Source organism: Crinia signifera, chromosome 4 (assembly GCF_055691185.1).
Source record: "Crinia signifera chromosome 4, ASM5569118v1, whole genome shotgun sequence".
Classification (NCBI taxonomy): domain Eukaryota; kingdom Metazoa; phylum Chordata; class Amphibia; order Anura; family Myobatrachidae; genus Crinia; species Crinia signifera.
In genome coordinates, this window is record NC_139220.1 from 277,117,341 (window position 1) to 277,124,439 (window position 7,099).

Here is a 7,099-nt window from a genome sequence, read left to right on the forward strand (position 1 = left end):
ACTTCAAAAATCTCTCTCTCTCTCTCTGGGTGAGATTTAACTGGATACGATTTTTAGTAAGGTTCCAAAACCGCACCTTATCACATTTTTCAAAATCACATATTTTTGGAAGAATTCGACTATTTAATGAGATGCGAATTTGTGGAAAAAAATGCCATTTGCTGCGATTTTTAGTCATGAAAATGTGCAAAATTGAATCATGATGATGTGGGAATTTAAAGACATGTGCGATTTTGGAGACATAGCAAAGGGCGTTTATGTGTTAAAAAATGGAACAAAAAAAGGTGTGGGGTCCCCCCTCCTGAGCATAACCAGCCCCAGGTTTAAAGAGCCGGGCCTGGTTTAAAAAAATCATGGGGCAAACCAAATACGGGTCCCCCAGATTTTTTAAAACCAGCACCAGGCTCAAGGGCCGGTCCTAGTTCCCAAAATACAGGGGACAAAACGAGTAGGGGGGTATTTGAAGAACCAGCACCGGGCCCAACCAGCCAGCAGGGTAATGCCACAGCCGGGGGGAGACTTTTTATACAAGTCCCCCGGCCAAAGCATTTACCCCCTGACCGGTCAGCCTGGGCAAGGATCCTGATCCTGGGGAAGTGGGGACCCCCCCAATGTAGGGGTCCCCCCCCCTCCAGAATCTACCTGCCCAGACTGAAGCCCAAGGCTGTCCCCGATGCCCCTTGGGCAGTGGGCATCAGGATGATAAGTGTGTAAAAATAGAAATAACTATTGTGTATTTCTGTGGAACTATGAGTCCCAGCAAGCCTGCACTACATGCAGGGACTTGGAGTCCCTGCATGCGGGGCATTAAAGGGCCCACTAGAAATTGTAGTTTCACACCAGTACAAATTGGTTTTGGCTTGATTCTCAAGGTGTGGCTTGAAGTTTGTTAATCCTATTTATCGTGGATATTCTGCCATGAGAGTCAAATTTTCAATATTCCAGGAACCTTAATGTGTAGGACCAGGGTGGTGATCAGGGGCGTAACTAGAATCCAAAAAATAAAAAACAGAGAGCGCACTGTATTGATCTAATTTACTTTTTTTATTTATTATTATAAAAATAATATTTGAAACCTTATCACATATGTAATAAAACAATAATAAAACAAAAATTGAATATACCTTAAAAAATTGCAATAAATGTTACATTCATTAATTCTCAATATGCAACAGCATCCACCTTTTTAGAATAATTATATTAATGAATTTCTCTCTGGGTGCCTCAGACCCATTTAGGCATATTGTAACTTCCCATATATATGGATAGTGTTTCAATATCTTTTTTTCCTCCAAATATTTGTTAAAAGTTGTAGCAATGTTAATAAAACAGAACTGAATGTTCCTTTGGTGGCAAAGAAGCCTATGTGGCTAAAGGTAGTGGAGTAAGTTCTGCAAACAAATACAATTTATATTACCGGCTGCTGGCTTGGTGCTGTGCTGAGAAATGTTGTTGCGGCGGTACGCGTCCTCCGACCTTTTCATACCCCCACTATCCACGTCGGCGTGGAGTTGATTTTATATAGTGTGGCGAGCGCAGCGTTATCCGCGTCCCCTCGCGGGGCTCGCTATGCTCACCACGCTTCGGGCTCGCCACACTATGTATAATTAACTCCACGCCGACGTGGATAGTGGGGTTATGAAAACGTCGGAGGACGTGTACCTCCGCCCCTCACAGGCTCGCTGCGCTCGCCATGCATCGGGTTGGCATTCATAGTGGCGGTGGCGTTAACATCGTTTGATCGAATCGATCGCATCGCATGCGATGCGATCGATGCGATCAAAATTATGGCATAAGATTTAAATCGTGGGCGCCGTGCTAGGAAACAAGTACTGTTATTTAAAAAAAAAAGATTGATTACAAATACAAGTTGCGCCTGATTATACCTTTAAAGGTATTTATTATTTTGCATAACTAGAATCTTTGGGGGCCCCATAGCAACATTTTAAAAGGGCCCCCTTGTACCGCTGTCCCTTAGGGGGCTAAAAAAGGGGAGTGAGAGACAAAGATGGTGTCAGGGACAGAAAGGTGAGAGGAGGGTTGTCAGGGAAAGAGAGGGAATGTGAAACAAAGAAATAGAGGGTGTCAGATAGAGAGGGCAAGGAGCAGGAGAGAAAGGGAAAAGAAAAGGGGGAGAGACAGCACCAGGTAGACATATGGGGGGAAAGAAAGAGAGCGGGAGGAAAGAGAGAGGTAAAAGCATGGGGAAAGAGGTGATGAGGATGAAGATAAGGAGGAGAAAGAGACTAGGTGCAGAGCAATTGAGGGGGAGTAAGAGATAGGGCCGAGAGAAAGAAGGGGCAAGGGGAATGAGAGAAATAGAAGAGAGGTGAGGTAGCGGGAGGATGAGTGTGTGGGGGCGAGTGAGGGGTAGAGGAAGTGAGAGAGAGGTAGGGAGAGAGGGCGGGCGAGATGTTCTAACATCTGCTGCCCATTTTCGCCCCCCTTCGCAGGCCGAGGCCACCGCATTCTTAATAACCGCATATGCTCTAACATATGCGATTATTAACGCAAGGGACAGCTCTTGCGATAAGAGCTGTCCCTTGTGATGCGGTGCCGGCACTGGACTTCGGGGTCAGAGACCCGGGAGTCCATCTGCGCATGTGCAGAGTGACGGGGATGGCGGGGGGGCATGCTGGGAGGGATCCGTGACGGATCCCTCACAGTAGCGCTGCGGTAAGAATCCCATAGGCTTCAACAGGGAATCGCCAGCTTTTGCTGGGGATTCCTTCCGCAGTGCTGTTACTGCGGAGGGGGGACAGTGCATACAGAAATGCAGTAAAAACCCCGGTAACAGGGTTTTTACCACATTTCTGCTTTAGAGAAACTCCCCCAGAGTGAGAGGGTGAGTCATTAAGAGCAAGAGGCAGTTTTTGACAGTGACAGAGCAAAAAAGAGAGAGAGAGAGAGAGAGAGAGAAGAAAGGGGGAGTGAGGAGGGAGGGGGAAGAGAGAGGGCAGGTGACATAAGAGAGTGTAAAAGAAGAGAGAGAGGGGGCTGTTGGAGTGAGAGTGCAAGACAGAGGGGGGAGATTCTCCAAAGCAGAAATGCGGTAAAAACACCGTTATCAGGTTTTTACCGCATTTCTGTATGCTCTGTCCCCCCTCAGCAGTGGCAGTACTGCGGAGGGAATCGCCAGCAAAAGCTGGCGCTTCCCTGCAGAAGGCTATGGGCTTTTTACCGCAGTGCTGTGTGAGGGATCCGTCACGGATCCCTCCCAGCATGCCCTGCGGCCGGCGCCGTGCTCTGCACATGCGCAGATGGACTCCCGGGTCACAGAGCTGGAAGTCCAGCACCGGCGCCGCATCGCAAGAGACAGCTCTTATCGCAAGAGCTGTCCCTTGCATTAATGATCGCATATTTTAGTGCATATGCGATCCTTAAGAATGTGGTGGCCGGTGAAGGGGGGCGATAGAGGGTTGCAGATGTTAGAACATCCCGCCCAGAGAACAATAACAGAGAGAGAGAGAGGGGAGAGTAAGCAGGAGTTTACAGGTTGCACAGTGCCCCTCCCCCTCCTTCAGTATAAACTGTTGGTACCTCCAGCAGTGGCACGGCACCAGATCTCCACATCATCTCCAGGTCCCCTTTGCCGTGCCAGCCCTATACATTCTCGCCGGGTCTCCTCAGCGGCGCCGATCTCCACATCAGCGTCTCTGTGTAATCAGTGCTGCCAGGCCCGGGACTCCCACACAGAACCAGCGGTAGCAGCACACACTATACCATTTCTGCGCCGGTGCTGGTCACCAGAAAGTGACGTTGAGCCCCGGCAAACCATGACTGACTGACTTTTTAGACTGCGGAGAGGAGGTTCGCTAGAGCAGGGGAAGAAATGAGATACAGGATGGCGGCACTGGCACTGCCAAGGCACTACTTAATAAAACATTCTTGAGGGTGCAGGGGATTGCCTGCTGAGCCCTCGGGTCCCCAAAAGTCCGGGCCCCATAGCAGTTGCATCCCCTGCACCCTCTATAGTTACGCCACTGGTGGTGATGCTGCCCAAACACCAAAGCAAGATCTTGTGTAAACTGCATAAATGCCACTTGGGAACTGATAAAATTAAGATTTTGGTGAGAATCTATGGGGAGCAATCCTATCCCCATAAAGAGTGGGGAATAGCCCACAACGCCACTTGACTTATAACCCTTGCGGCCTCTTCTATTGCTCACAGCACTATGGTCATATAGCCGCACTTATACTCACACCCAAGAATTCATCACAGGGATTCACCATTTAGTGTGAGTGAGTGGTGGGAATTGATAGTTTGATGACAAAGTAGTGCCCAGTCTGACTCTGCATGATTAAGTGCTAGATACCCTAGGCTTCAAAAGTGATAAAATGGAGAGTGGTAAACAGCCAGCCAATCAGCTCCTGTCTGACATTTTTCAAACACAGCCTGTGACATGGCAGGTAAGAGCTGATTGGCTGGCTGTTTATCACTCTCCATTTTATCACTTCTGAAGCTTAGAGAATCTGGCCCAATGAACGAAAAAGACAAATGCTACTTCAAAGTGCAAAGTGCTTGGTTCTAAGATCTGGTGCTTCTGATCATGTTCATGGCTGCTTTTTCCTAGTAAAATCATTGTAATCCTTTTAAATCTCAGTCAAAAACATGATAGGAAGCCCTGTGTTTCAGAACCCGAAGCTTACAAGCGATTGCACAGTAGATTCCCTATGGATTGTGTGTAAGACTGTTCGTACGTGTATAGGCACAATAACTATGGTGAACAAGCAGTGGCGGGCATTACAGCTAAGGGGCCAGATTCTCTAAGCTTCAAAAGTGATAAAATGGAGAGTGATAAACAGCCAGCCAATCAGCTCCTACCTGCCATGTCACAGACTGTGTTTGAAAAATGTCAGACAGGTTTTGAATGCCAAGGGTGGTCACACTAATGTGGGGTACACACCACGATGACCCGCTCACGATGCACATTGTGAGCGGGTCGTCAGTGTTTCTTCAGACCTGCTCACGATGATGCGGGGGGGCACGACCCGCTCACGATGTGCACCGTGAGCGGGTCCAATCCGATGGCGACCCGCACCCGGCAGTATGGTCATTATTCAGATCCTACTTGCAGCAGGTAGGATCTGAATAACGACCGACCGACCCGCGGGACCGCACATCGGATCGGTATCGGTCCACACCAGGACAGAAAAGGGCCCAATCAGCACACAATCTACATCCAATTGGTCGGAATTGGATCTAGATTGAGGGGATCTGGCCCTAGTCGTCCTGGGTGTGGTATAGTAGCCCGACAGTCGGGTTTCCGACAGTCATTAGTCAGACGTCGGAATCCCGACTGCACAGCGTGGGGAGCGGAATGAAGCCCCTTGCGGGCTCGCTGCGCTCGCCACGCTGCGGGCACGGTGGCGAGCTGAGCTCGCCACCTATTTTATTCTCCCTCTATGGGGGTCGTGGACCCCCACGAGGGAGCAGTCGGGATTCCGACGTCGGAGGAATGACTGTCGGAATCCCGACTGTCGGGGAGCCGTCCGGCACCCGTCGTCCTGGTGTGTACCAGGCAGAGGGGAATATAATATGGTGTGAGATTCAGAAAGTGGGGGATTTTGTGAGAGTTTGCAATCATTTATGACAAGATCAGCCTTTGCAGTGTAAATGATTGGCACTATAAAAAAAGAAGCAAAACAAAAAAATCACAAAAAACTGAGGGTGACATTTTATAGGATGAGAGAATCAGAGAGAGACTTGGTAAAAAAAATCTCCAGTTTTTTTTTTAAAGCAGCAATCATTTACACTGCAAAACCCGTTTGGTTTTGCAGTGTAACTGATTGCCGCTTTTAAAAAAAACCTGGAGATTTCTTACCAAATCTCTCACTTTCTGAATCTCTCATCCTATTAAATCTCACCCTAGAACTCTAACAAAATCTCTTGCTTTCTGATTCTCACACCCAATTACATTCCCCCTCCCTAAATACTGATTTGATTTAGATTTATCTTCTGTTCATTCACTTTGCATTTTGTTAAATGAAAAAAAATAAACTATTATCACTTCTATTGTTAAAGCATTCTTACTTTATTTTTCCTACACCTGGACAACACTTTAGCCCAGTACTGTATAATCTGCATGCTGCAGCAAGCCTTCTACAGTATTGGTTCACAGCATTCAGCCTTAGGGGTTGATCCTATTAGCCGCGCTGAATTCGTGGGCGCAAATCATTGTGACACCGGCCGCACTTTACGGCGGATGGTATTTGCATAAAAGCGCTAGCTGCCACATAACGTAGAAAGCAGCTTACAGGGAATTCGGGCTAAAAAAAACCAGCCTGCGAAGGGTGCAAGATCAGGTCACCATCGAGAGATTTTTTCCCCCCTGCTCCCAGCACCGAGTAAGTCTGGATGGCCGTGGGGAGTATCCCTCCATCCCAAAGGTCGGGGAACGCTGCGTTTCCGCTCCCGATCATAACTGACACCCTGCGGGCAGCCAGGCTACCTTCGGAGGAATGGCTCGCACATACGCACTTCGGACTGTATGCATGCAGGTCATTTGATAATTGAAAACGCAGCCCTGCGACCCAACCTGAATTTGTCCCCCAGTTCCAGTGTATTCCAGTCTGCTCCAAGATATTCTACTTACTTGTATCTTCTCAGTATCTGTTTTACATATATTGCAGCATCAGTCCTGACCTCTGCCTCTCCTGGTGGCCTGCATCATGAGTAATGTGGCTAGAGGATAATCATCATTTATTTGCACATGCCTGTAGCTGATTTTATTTAATCACAGAATAATATCTTTATCCTCATTTTACTTGGGGTGGTGGTGGTGGGGCATAGGAAAACGCAGGGGGGGTTTCTGGTTGCCCTGATACCCGCCTCCTCTTGGCAAGTGCCTTTATTTATAACAACAATAGCTGGTATCTCATATGATCATACAGTGTAAGGGACAGAGCAGAGCTGCTGCACATGCCCAGTGTATCAGCTTCTTCTACCACATTTATTGTATGTGTGGATCTGAGCCCTCAAACATCACAATGGACCAGAGAGCAGCTGCCAGGAGGAAGAGACAGGAGCATTACCATGAAATGGGAGATTGTGAGCTTAGGAAATTGCTTACTGGTTCTATTATGTTTGTGTATTTAT